At 48.8% G+C, this 13,068-nt stretch overlaps 1 protein-coding gene and 1 long non-coding RNA gene across 3 annotated transcripts in view; one reads left to right on the top strand and one right to left on the bottom strand.

Annotated features, from left to right (window-relative positions):
• On the bottom strand, positions 1-12,978 carry LOC138994847 (uncharacterized). The gene is made up of 3 exons (XR_011468482.1): positions 12,539-12,978; positions 8,523-8,623; positions 1-4,957 (listed from the first exon to the last, which is right to left on the bottom strand). It is a non-coding gene; the product is annotated as an uncharacterized lncRNA (long non-coding RNA).
• DGKE (diacylglycerol kinase epsilon) overlaps positions 12,566-13,068 on the top strand; it is a 23,691-nt gene continuing 23,188 nt past the window's right edge. Inside the window, exon 1 of one of the 2 annotated variants that reach the window (XM_070395043.1) lies at positions 12,566-12,689. The gene's annotated coding sequence lies outside the window, so the exon portion shown is untranslated. The remainder of the gene's footprint in view (positions 12,690-13,068) is intronic. The other variant, XM_070395042.1, reaches the window with a different exon arrangement.

Raw genomic sequence — 13,068 nt, forward strand, 5'->3', positions numbered from 1 at the left:
TTTTTTTAAGTAAAATAACACATGAAACTTTTTCTATTATATTTTATTTCACATGAAATATCCAAAATATTCTTATTTCAACATGTAATTAAGATCAACAAATTATACATGAGATATTTTACTTTTTTTTTGTACCACGTCTTCATAATCTGGTATGTATCCTACACTTACATATTTCACATGCTCAGTCGCCACATGTGGCTCATTGCTACCACACTGACCAGCGTGGGTCTAGACCAGTGGTTCTCCACCTTCCTAATGCCGCGACCCTTTAATACAGTTCCTCATCTTGTGGTGACCCCCAATTTCATTGTTACAAACTGAATATAATTAAAGCATAGTGATTAATCACAAAAACAATATGTAATGATATACGTGTTTTCCGATGGTCTTAGGCGACCCCTGTGAAAGGGTTGTTCGACCCCCAAAGGGGTCGTGACCCACAGGTTGAGAACCGCTGGTTTAGACCCTTCCATCTTTTTTTAAAAAATATTTTTATTGATTTCAGAGAGGAAGGGAGAGGGAGAGAGAGATAGAAACATCAATGATGAGAGAAAATCACTGGTCGGCTGCCTCCTGCGCGCCCCCTACTGGGGATCAAGCACACCCTGACCGGGAATCAAACCTTGATCTCCTGTTTCATAGGTGGACACTCAACCACTGAGCCACACCGGCTGGGCTGGACCCTTCCATCTCTATTGCCAACACCCACGTTTAGGCTCCTGTTACCTCTCACCCAGCTTCCTGCACCGAGCTCCCAAATGCTCTCCCAGCTTCCCTTCCTGTTCACTTCAGTCCATTCCCCGTGCAACAGCAATGAGGATCTTCTTAAAATAGAAATATAAAATATAAATTGGACCTCATCACTTCTCTGTTTAAGAATTCTTCACTTTGTAACCTATATGAATGTCTATCTGCTGTGCTGTACTCCTGAAACTAACACCAAAAAAAATGTTAAATGCAAACTATAATTGAAAAATAAAATAAAAACTTTTATGAGAAAAATAAATCTTACATGTTTTAAAAATAAGAAAATAGCCGAAACCGGTTTGGCTCAGTGGGTAGAGCGTTGGCCTGCGGACTGAAAGGTCCCGGGTTCGATTCCGGTCAAGGGCATGTACCTTGGTTGCGGGCACATCCCCAGTGGGAGGTGTGCAGGAGGCAGCTGATTGATGTTTCTCTCTCATAGATGTTTTCAACTCTCTCTCCCTCTCCCTTCCTCTCTGTAAAAAATCAATAAAATATATTTTAAAAAAAAAAGAAAGAAAATAAAAGTTATAAATTGGTTCATTTTGGAATTTTCCAGTTAATATATTTGGACTGCTATTGGCCAAAGGTAACTAACTTCAGAAAGCAAAACTGCCAATAAGGAGGCAGTATTGTACTGATTTTGTGAGTAAACCTAATGAAGGCAACGGTAACCAAGGGTAGTCAAATGTACAAAAGATGTTTGTTTTTTGCTAAAGTTTGAAAAGCCTTATTTATCAGCATGAGGTTCACTAGTCAATCTCCTTTTTATATTACATTGACTTACAGTTGTTGAATAAAGACTATTTTGAAGAGATAGAAAAGAATCCTTCTTTATTGTCTCACAAAATCAGAATCCTCACTGTGCCCCACAAGACCCTGGATTGGAAGAGACCTTGCTCTGGGCGATGGGCACAAGATGCTGTGTGCAGGCGATGTTTCGTTTAGTTGTGCACCCGAAACCTGTATGGTTTCCAAACCAATGTCACCCCAATAAATTGTGTGGTTTTTTTAAAAAAAGAACCTATATTACCTGTGCCTGCTGCCTTTCCCAACCCCACTCGGATCACTCCCCTCCCATCTAGTCACACTTAGTTACTTTCAACCTAACAAGTTCTTTTCCACCTCAGGACCTTTGCACATTCTCTTCCTCCCTCTTTTAATGACTGGATCCTTCCCATCCTTCAGGTTTCAATTTGAAATGTCTCTTGCTCAGGCAAGCCTGCCTTTACCAGCCTACTTAATGCAAGTTCCCTACCCCCACCAACATTACTATCTCATAGCACTCACCACAATGTGTAAACATTGTCTTTATTTGTATATGTTTTTAAATCTGTCTCCTTGACTGGACTTAAGCTCTAAGTAAGATTCAATTACTTTCCTAATTTGAAAAAAGGACGGGCCTCTCGTGAACTGGAGAGGCAGTACTGGAGAAAGTCAGGGGCCTGCATCCCACCCTGGGACGCTGGCTCCAGGTCTCCAGGGGAGAGGGCCCTTCAGGTGTGATGCTGGCAGGGCCATTCAGATGCCCATCAGCCGGGCCCCTGAGGACATTGCTCCAAAGAGGGAGGGGAGTACTATGGAAAAACTCAAAAAGTCACCTTGTTGTGATGTCCCTCTGGTGGGGAGAATTCTCTTCTACCCTCCCATCCCCCACCTTCCCAGGAAAGGCAGCGGCCAGATCAATTAAGTGAGTCAGTAGGGCTCACAGCAGAAGATGCAATTTCCCAAAAATCCACAAGGTGGCAGAGTAAAAGAGCAGAACCAGGGACAACCAAGATCAGGAAACTCAAGGCCACTAAGGTTAACTATTCTAGAAGTTGCCAGCAATCCCAGAGAATCTCCTGGATGTGGAAAGAGAGAGTGCTACAGTGCCTAAGACTATTTTGCTATGATTTTAATTCACTTGAAGTTCTTCATCAGATGCTCAGGCCTAGGAGAGCTGCATTGAGAAAATATAAAGACAGAACGCTACCATCCATATTCACAGCACCCTAACATAACTAACATCTTCACTTGCGTGGGTTCCCCATCTTTTTTAACTATCCTAAACAGTGAGAAAGCTGACATCAAGCTCCCGATGTTGCACGGAATACTGCTTTAGAAGAATAAAACGTGATTTCAAATTCTGTGAGCTAAAGAAACTTCAAGGACAAGGGAACATCTTTTTTAACTATAGAAAGATGTTGAATCTGTCCCAAGATTCTTACAATGTGTCCAGAGTCAATTAAATAAATTGGAATATCCCTTTACATAGTTGTTTTTATTTCTTTTTTTTATTGTCTGACTCTCCCACCAGCATATCAACTCTATATTTTTACAAGGTACATATAATTCTTTTATAGTTTTTAATAATAGTAACTCCATAAATTGCATGTGCACGCATACACCCATTAATTTACAAGCATCCTGTGCGGGCAGCTGTGGTAGATTGAATTATGAGCATCCATTCTTCACCACCACCACCACTGCATATCCATGCTGTTTGCCACATGACTTTGCAGTCCTGCCCCTTGACCTTGGGCTCAACCAAGTGACTTGCTTTGGACAATGGGATGGTAGCAGACTGACACAGACAGGGGTATGAAGTGTATTTGCCCTCCTATATCGCTGCCATTGCTACCCAAAGAGCTCCCCCAGGTAGCTACTGCCCCTTGGAGCTGAGCCTCAGAATTAACTCACATGAAAAGTACCTGAGCAAGGAACCAAGTCTACACATGGTGCAGCTTACAGGAGACCCTTTCAAGCCAGCCCAGCCTAGCTCAGTGGACCCCCAGCTCTCACAGCCTGAAGCAGAGCTACCACCAACCTGCAGATCCCCGAGATTAAACTACTGTTATTCTAAGCCACTGGGTCTGGGAGTCATTTGTTACACAGCAACACTCTGACAACAGCTAACTGACACAGGGGATTCTGCTGGGATGGTTAGTGTGTCCAAATCTGGAGCTATGGGATCTAAGTTAATCATAGGATCCTGATAGATGCTTCCTTCAAAAGTGAATACACACCCACCCTGGAGGTCACGTGGTATAATGGTCAAGGTTAGGGGCTCCGGAGTCACCAACAGACCTGGGCTTGCTTGCATCCCAGCTCTGAAATTTATTACCTGTGTTACACTGAAGCCGTGACATTGGGCAAACTGCCCAAATCACTGTTTTCTCATCTATAAAAAAAAAGAATAGTAATCCTCATTCTTTTGGAAACCACTGTTGTTGTTGCTACGATTATCATTCCTTCTTCTCTTTGTGAAATCACCCTTATTTATACGTGCATACCCACCCCACTCTCAGATACGTGATAGAAAGTCTGTAAGTATCTTTGAAATAACCAAATGATAGATTAATCACGTACATATTAAGACATATGATTTTACATGTTATGGAAATAAAAATGCATCTGTATTTGCAAAGAAAATGGGGCCCCCTTCTGAAAATGAGTAGATTTCCCCCCTTGGTGTCCACACCCCAAGCCCTTCAGTTCTCTTTCCCTTTTCATGCCCTCAGCATTCTACACAAACACGCACTTTCCTGTTGGGAGCAGCGACACAATGGCAAAATGGTTTGGCCTTGCACAGGGGCCTTTTTCCGGCCTGCGGCGCGCTTCCCCAAGGGGGCTATCGTTTCTGCTCCGGGCCAGGACATTGGCCTCAGCTTAAGTCTGCCCAGCGGGTAAGGACAGCCAAGGTCAGCGGCAGGGTCCTGACAGCCGGTGCCAGGCGTCTCTCCAACCTAATCAGGAATGACAGGAGCACTGGCAAAGGTGCAGGAATGCCAGGTGGTACAAATAAACACACGAGGGGAGCTGGGCATTGGCAGAATCGTTGGTGAAACCACCTCCCAGGCTACTGTCATGTTACATTTCATCCAGGAGAAGTGCTGGGCCTTTAAGGGGGAGAGAACCGCTCTGGTTCTTCAGGGGAAAAGTACTGAGATGTGTGTTGTTTTTCTCTGTGGGAGCTCAGTTGCGATAAGCTTTGGTGAGATAAGAGGAAGTCTAGCAAAGGCTCTCAAACCTTCAGGCGCATCAGAGCCACCTGGAGGCTCAGGAGACATCCGAGAAAGCCTTGGACGTGGAAAACGAAGACAAAAGGGACCAAAGAAAAAGCAAATTGGGGCAGAGATGAGGCAGGCTGACATGGCAAACAACCACCACCGACAATATCCTCTGAGAGATCTTTTTTTTTTTTCTCCCACGAAATGTAAACAGGATGCTGTAAAAAGGAATATTCAGAAAATAAATCAACAAAGAAGTTTTTCAAAATTAGAAACCATAATATAAATTAAAAACTAAATTAAAAGATTCATGGTTAGAGCTATGGAAATTTTTTAGAAAAATAGAGCAAAAAGGAGAGCAAGAGAGCGTTGTTTAAAAAAAAAAGAAAAAACAAGAAAGAAAAAAAAAATTTTTTTAAAGAGGACCTTTATCCAAAGGAGTTGAAAACTTATGTCCACACAAAAAATCTGCACACAGATGTCTACAGTAGTTTATTCATAATTGCCAAAACCCAGAAGCAACCAAGATGTCCCTCCGTAGGTGAGTAAACAGGCAAATCCAGACAATGGAATATTATTCAGCATTTAAAAAGAAATGAGCTCGCAAACCCTGAAAAGACATGGCGGAATCTTACATACATATCGCTCAGTGAAAGAAGCCATTCTGAGGAGGCTACATCCTGTATGATTTCAACTATGCGATACTCTGGAAAAAGACAAAACTATTGAGATCATAAAAAGATCAGTGGTTGCCAGGGGTTAGAAGGGAGGTGGGGATGAAGAGCTGGAGCACGGAGGACGTTTAGGGCAGTGAAACTCTTCTGTGTGACACTGGAATGGTGGGTACATTTGCCCAAATCCATAGAATGCACAACGCCAAGAGTGGGCCCTCGTGGAAACGACGGACTATGGGTGATGATGGTGGGTCAAGGAAGGTTCGGCAGTGGTGACAAATGTGCCTCTGGTGCCCCAAGATGACAGTGGAGAGGCTGAGCAGGTGGGGGACAGGGACCTATGGAAACTCTGTACTTTCTACTCCATTTTACTGTGAACCTAAAACTGCTCTACAAATAAAGTTTGTATTTTTAAAAAGGGAGAAGTAGAGAGGACCGTCTAGGTTTAATGTTCAAACAACAAAAGTATCAAAAAAGAGGAACACAGACAATAGAGAGGAGGAAGTCAACAAAGTCATTGTAGAACTGAAGGACGCGATCTGCTGGACGGGAAGGACCCAGCAAACCTGGCAGCTCAGAGGAAGGCAGGCACACCTTTGTGGACTGTCAGAGCACTAGAGAAAAAGAGAAGATTCTACCAGCTTCCAGAAAGCAAAACCCGGTCCCTCTTAAGGGACCAGGGGTAAGAATAACCTCAGACCTCTCTTCAGCGACAGTAAGAGCAGCAGAAATGGAACAACGTGTTCAATGTCGTGAAGCATAATCGTTCCCAACCCAGAATTCTAGACCAGATAAACAATCAGGTGTGGCGGGCGGAATAAAGAAATGGGTAGACAGGCAGGGCCTCAAAATGATGCCTCCCACGTGCCCTCAACTCTAAAAGTTACTGACAGATGTGCTCCACAAAAACGAGAGAATTCACCAGGAAAGGGGAAGCCACGAGTCCCGGAAAACAGAGGATGCAAACAGGAGAGTGGTGAAGGGAAACCCAGGATGACCACTGTGCTCCGACATAAAGGGCAGGTGGTCCGGACAGGCACAAGGTGCCATGGGCGGGGGCACCACGAGGGGCAGACACGCCGAGCCCAGACTGCCTGGGTGAGCCTGGGACAGATTGTACTTATTTTGTTTATCTTGACAACCATGAGCTGGTGAGGTTCCACTTCCCTAACCCCTGGGTCAGCGGCAGATCCTCATTTCTCCCCTAGGAGCATGCCATGTTAACCTTTTTGTAAGAATTTGAGGGAGGTCCTAGTGAGCTAAGAAGGCAAAAGAGAAAGCAAGCTCTCTTCCAGCCATGTTTTTGCCTGGCATGGCGTTCCAACTACAGACCTGCCCACGTGTCCCAGGTCATTAGCAATCTTCCCAGGACCTGCCCACTGATTTATTTTCCCCCAGGTGGGATCTTGTCAGGGAAGCGGGATTCAGACTCTGACCCAGACCCCACTCAGCTTACCTCCTCCAGGAGCCTTCCTATAGTCAAGGCTTCATGGCTACTTCCTGCTGGGGCGGGTTTGAGCTTATTTTTCTAAACAAAACCATATTGCTTAGGGATACTTTCAGGGGCGGGAAAACTATTAAGAAAAGCAAGGGAATGAAGAACACACAAATTTGGATAGCAGTGTCCTGCCGGGGGAGGAGGGGTAGCCATCAGGTGGGCATGGGACAGGCTCCCAATGTTCTTTTTTAAAAATAATAATAACTTATTTATTCACAGCAACAATCATTTTGCGGTTACCCACATATTAAGTATGATATTCTTAGTGAGTGGCAATGCGATTAAACATGTTCATTCTTTTTGAAAACGTCGATTAACACTGTGATGCAGCCACTCAGAAGCCCGGTTCTGAGTTTTCTCTTAATACTTGGTTGTACGGTTTTGATCACTAAAAAGGCACTTGGGAAAGGTATGTGGATCCAAATGGAGAACGGGCCTCACTAAATCACGGGCTCCCTTTCCAGCTCCGTCCAGCTGTGCACAGGTTTCAGTGACAGCCTGGCCATCTCCTTGGTGGCTGGCTGTCATCTCCCTCCCTGGTTGGAAAGCACTGCAATGTTATGTTTTCAACTCCCAGGATCAAAACCCACAGAAATTATGTATTTGGGAGACTTTAAGTCTGTCTGATCAGACAGGTGTACATTTTTGCCAAAACTTATCGAATTGCACCTTTAAAATGGGGACACTACTCTCCAAGTAACTGAAAAGTTCAGGTAACTTGATGGTGCCTTGATGGCTCACGAATAAACTTCAGGATGTTCCCAGGGAAATCCCCAGGGGGCTGAGGCTGCCAGGAAAAGTCAGGCATCTTGGTCATCTCCTGTCTTCAGTGAAGCAGATTGCTCCTCTTTCGGTCCCAGGGGCCTTGCCAAGCAGAAATAAGTCTGGGCCATTGAGGGAGCCGGGGACAGACCCCATGACATCACCCCTCGGGCAAGTGCAGGAAGGGCTTTGAGCATGTTGACAGTCAGGACTCCGTGGGGCCAGGGTGTGTGAGTGTCTGTTGTGTTTTTCTGAGCACGTTTCCCTTTGAATTGGAGGCAGTGTCTTCATAGACGGAGTGACAGCAGCTGCGTGAATGGCCCCTCCTCGCTGGTGTGCCTGGCTGTCACACCCAGTTCTGGAGGCCCCTTCAGGCTGTGTGCCCTCTCTTCCCAGAGCCAGGGCTCCTCAGCACGCCCTGCAGCAGGCAGCACCCAGGGCACGCACGTGCGCACGCACACACCACACACCTCACACACCTCACACCCGACTCCCATCCCTGCCCCCCCACTCCAGGCCCACTTCTCCCCCAGCCGCCCCCCTTCCTGTCCCCTCCTCTTCCTCCTCTCCCAATGTCCAATAGGTTAACCTTCATGATGGGTCCACAGGTGTTTCTTTTATTATTTTTAACTGTGCATATGTTTTATAAAATCTGTTGTATATGTGGTATAGTTCACAATGTAAACCAAAAAAAAAGTTATAATAAATACATAAGAGAATTACCTGGGGAAACTGTTAAGAAGGCAAATAGATTCCTGGCTCCATCACAATTCTAATTTGGGAGACCTGGTCAAGACCTGGTTAGATGATGCTGATGCAGATGATCGAAGACCACCTTCAGATACCTACCTGGGTTATGAGCATCACAGGTTTTGGCATCTCACTGACTGGGTTCAAGGTCCCAACTCGGATGACTCCTGATTGTGTGACATCATGCAAGTCTCCTTCATCTGTAAAATGAGGATGATAAACTATGCACAGTGCCTAGGATCTGCATGGTTATAATAAGAATTATTATTATTACTACTCCCTTTAATAATAGTAATACTTTGTGGAATAAGAGTGTTTTCCCCAGATGCAGTAATATTATTAATCTATCCTTATACACATAAATTTCCCTGATTTTCTCTTGGCAAAGAGAAACTATTACTGTTAAAAACTTTTCCATAAGCTTTAAACTTTTCATATCCTTTAGCAAAATGTGAGACTCTAAAAGAAAAACCCTAAACAGAGGAGTTATATATAATAGCAAAATATTAGAAACAACTTAAATAGCCAACAATAAAGGTAAGCTTAACAAACTATCACAGAATGGAATATTATGCAACCATTAAATACAAATTTATAAAAATGTGTAAAAGTTATTTTGTAATGTTAAATTAAAAAATAGCCAGACAGAGAATATATCTACTATGTGATCAAAATTACGTAGACAAGAAAGTAAACCACTGTTTCCATAGAAAACAATGGAAGAAAATAGGCCAAAATGTTCAAACATAGGTTGTCTTTGGGGTGAGAGTTGGATGATTGTTTTTTCTTCCTTTTACTTTTCTATATTTTCCAAATGCTCTATAAAAGGGTTTTTTTTTTTTAATCTCACTCTTAAAAAGTGTATTCTTTTGTTATCTTTTCAAGTCCAAACTAATTTAAAGGCTCTGCTTCAACGAGGATTCATAAAAGACAATGACCTTTCCATATACAGTGCAGGCTGTCAGAAGAGAAGAGAGGCTGCGGAGAAGTCATTCAACCTCCCACGTTACCAGTGAGGAACCTGAGGCCCCAAGAGGCGAACCGACAAGCACAAGAGGACAGAGACCTGCGAGGGCCTTACCATGCCACCTAACACTTTCCCCATTTCTTCGCATTTTCCCCTCGATCCCCACAATCCAGATTGTTACATACTCTACCAGCAAAACCAGCAGCACTTGTTCAAAATGCAGACCCTCAAGTCTCTTCCCCAAAGAAAAGGAATCAAAATCTGCATGTTAACAAGAATCCTGGGGCAAGTGTCTTAGAGAAAATAACAAAATAAAGGAAGTCTCTCTTGGATGGCTTAATTTAGATGGAAGGTAACTTGGGTGGCCAAGTTCAAACAAAGTGACCTCAGTTCCAACACCCACTGACTTGGTGACATCAGGCAGGTTTCTCAATCACTCTGTGCCTTGGTTTTCCTCATCTGTAAAGTGGGGATGATCAACTCAGTCAGGTGCTAGCAAGTGCCAAGATGGAAGCTGGGCTTTATAAACAGGGCTGATAAATGCTTCTTGTTAGGCACGTTTCAACAGGCCTGGCACTCTGTGAGAGCTGGAGCCCCTCGGTCAGTGCTTGGCACACAGGAAGCCTTCCACCAGTATGCGTTTAACAAATAAGAGCCCAGGTGACCTCTCTCAATGTTTGACTTGGATCGTCTCATTTTATTAGTATACTAGCGGCCTGGTGCACAACATTAGTACACTGGGCGGGGGCGGGGGGGGGGGGGGTCCTCTCAGCCTGGCCTGTGCCTTCTCATAATCTGGGACCCCTGGGGGGATGCCCACTCCCTGCAGCCTAAGCTGGCAGGTGGACATCCCTTGAGGGGTCCTTAGCGCCGCCGCTGCTGCTGCTGCTGCTGCTGCTGCATTCGCCAGCCATGTGCCTGGCTCTGGCTGGGCAGCACTTCCCTTGTGGGAGCACACTGACCACCAGGGGGCAGCTCCTGCGTTCAGCGTCTGCCCCCTGGTGGTCAAGGCACATCATAGCAACCAGTCTTTCTGCAGTTTGGTGGATTTGCATATTAGCCTTTTATTATATACGACTAGAGGCCCGGTGCACAAAAATTTGTGCACTCGGGGGGGAGAGGGGGTCCCTCAGCCCTGCCTGTGCCCTCTCGCAGTCTGGGACCCCTCAGGAGATAATGACCTGCTGGCTTAGGCCTGCTCCCGGGTGGCAGAGGGCAGGCCCAATCCCTAGGTGCAGCCCCTGGTCGGGCTCAGAGCAGGGCCAATTGGGGAGTTGGGGCACCGCCCCCTGTCATGCACAGAGCAGGGCGGATCGGGAGGTTGCAATGCCACCCCTAGTCACGCTCAGGGTAGGGCCGATTGGGGGGTTGGGGCACCGCCCTCTGTCACACTCAAGGCAGGGTCAATAAGGAAGTTGCGGCGCCACCCCCTGCCACGCACAGAGCAGGGTCGATCAGGGGGTTGGGGCGCTGCCCCCTATCACACACAGAGCAGGGACCATCAGGGGGGTTGGGGCTCCGTACTCTGTCACGCACAGAGCAGGGTCGATCAGGGGGTTGGGGCGCTGCCCCCTATCACACACAGAGCAGGGACCATCAGGGGGGTTGGGGCTCCGTACTCTGTCACGCACAGAGCAGGGTCAATCAGGGGTTTTGGGAGCTCCCCCCTGTCATGCACAGAGCAGGGTCAATCAGGGGTTTTGGGAGCTCCCCCCTGTCATGCACAGAGCAGGGCCGATCAGGGGGTTGAGGAGCTCCCCCCTGTCATGCACAGAGTAGGGCCAATAGGGGAGCTGGGGCACCGCCCCGTCACATACAGAGCAGGGCCCGTGGGTGGGGGGGGGGTAGTTGAGGAGCCACACCCTGTCACACTCAGGGCAGGGCCGATGGGGAGGTATGGCTCTACCCCATCTCACATAGAGCAGGGCCCGTGGGGGGGTTGGGGTGCCGCACCCTGTCACACACAGAGCCGCAGGGCAATCAGGGGGTTGGGGCGCCACCCCCTGTCACCCACAGAGCAGGGCCGATCAGGGGGTTGGGGCGCCGCCCCCTGTCACCCACAGAGCAGGGCCGATTAGGGGGTTGGGGCGCTGCCCCTTGTCACGCTGATCCCGGTGCCGCGAGGCCTCGCGGCTCCACTGATCCCGCCCGGCAGGGTCACAGATCCGGGTCCCAGACCGCAGACAGCCTTGCCTGCTGCCACCTGCCTTCAGTATGCAAATTAGCCGCCATCTTGTTGCTTCGGGGTGGGGGTCCCCACTGGGGTGCCTGGCCAGTCTGGGTGAGGGGCTGAGGGCCGTTTTCAGGCTGGCGAGCGACTGGAGCTCCAAACCTCTCCTTTTTTTCTTTTTTTTTTATTCTGGCATTTATTTACCTTCTCTGGCTGTCACTGGAGCTGAGAGCCGGCTTTCTCTCTGAGGCTTTCTCTCTGAGGCTCGGCTGAAAGCAGGTTTCTGGCCTTTGTTTTCTGTATTCGAAACAATGTTTCGACTCCAGCTCTGAGATCCCAGCTGACTGACAGGAGTTTTCTGGAGTTTTGTTTATCTTCTATAAGTGTTACTATGTTTCCAACTGAACCTCAGAGGCCGGCGGGGGAACTTTGGAGTCTGCAGTCACTGGAGCAAGCAAGCCTCCTGTTCGCTTCCAGCTGCCTGGCTGCCGGCCGCCATCTTGGCTGACAGTTAATTTGCATAAGGATATGCTGATTAGCCAATGGGAAGGGTAGCGGTCGTACGCCAATTACCATGTTTCTCTTTTATTAGTGTAGATGACACTTTCAAAACTGCCAGTTTTCTCCCTTCCAACATTCAAAACTGTGCCAACCTCCCACCTCCACCAGACAGTGAGGAGGAGGGGAGGTTGAAGGTCTGAGATAAGCCTGACTCATACTGTAAATCATTCATACCAGAACTTTCTATGGTTGCAACTTACAGGGCTCAACCATCCATCCTCTCTAATGCCCCCACTTCTTATTACTCCGCCCAAAGTTCTCCCTAAGCCACGCCCCTGGAGACCCGCCCCTTCGCTCAACCCCGCCCTCTTCCCAAGGCCCCGCCCCCTCGGGCCAGTCGGCCTGCGCATCCCCTCACACCTCCGCCCCACCCCGAGCCCCGCCCCGCCCCGCGCCCCCGCCGGGGCCCCTGCCCACCTTCCTCCGAGTGCGTGGGGACTGTCCCGGCCTCCTCGCTGACGTCGGCGCCGCTGGTCGGCCCGGAAAAGGGCTCGTGCGCGCGGTCGCGCGAGGGCCGGAGGGCGCCCAAGGCCTGGCCCCCCGAAACCGCGCCTCCGCCCCGCGCGAGGTAGGTAGGGCCCGAGCGCGGGAGGGGCAGAGGCCGGGGTCACGGAGGCCTGGCGAAGGGGTGGGGGCCGCGCGGCCGGCGGGCGGGCGGGGCCTGCGGGAGCCGGGCCGGGCCCGCGGAGCAGCTGGATGCGTCGGTAGCCGGCTCGGCGGCCGGGGGTGGCGGGGCGAGCCGGGCGCGGGATAACTTAACGGTGACGGACGCCGACCGGCGCCGCGCGGACCACGTGCGCCAACGCGCCGGGAGCGCCGGGCTTTCCGCGGAGGCGGCGGGCACAGTCCTCCGCGCCCCGCCTGCACCCGGCGAGCGGAGGGCAGGCCGCGGGCGGAGGGAGAGGGCGGGGCGGGGCGTGGCCGCGCGGGGCGCCGCCCCCTCGGCG

The sequence above is a fragment of the Myotis yumanensis genome, unplaced genomic scaffold (assembly GCF_028538775.1).
Source record: "Myotis yumanensis isolate MYYU_CA2020_CCGP unplaced genomic scaffold, mMyoYum1.0.hap1 SCAF_16, whole genome shotgun sequence".
Classification (NCBI taxonomy): domain Eukaryota; kingdom Metazoa; phylum Chordata; class Mammalia; order Chiroptera; family Vespertilionidae; genus Myotis; species Myotis yumanensis.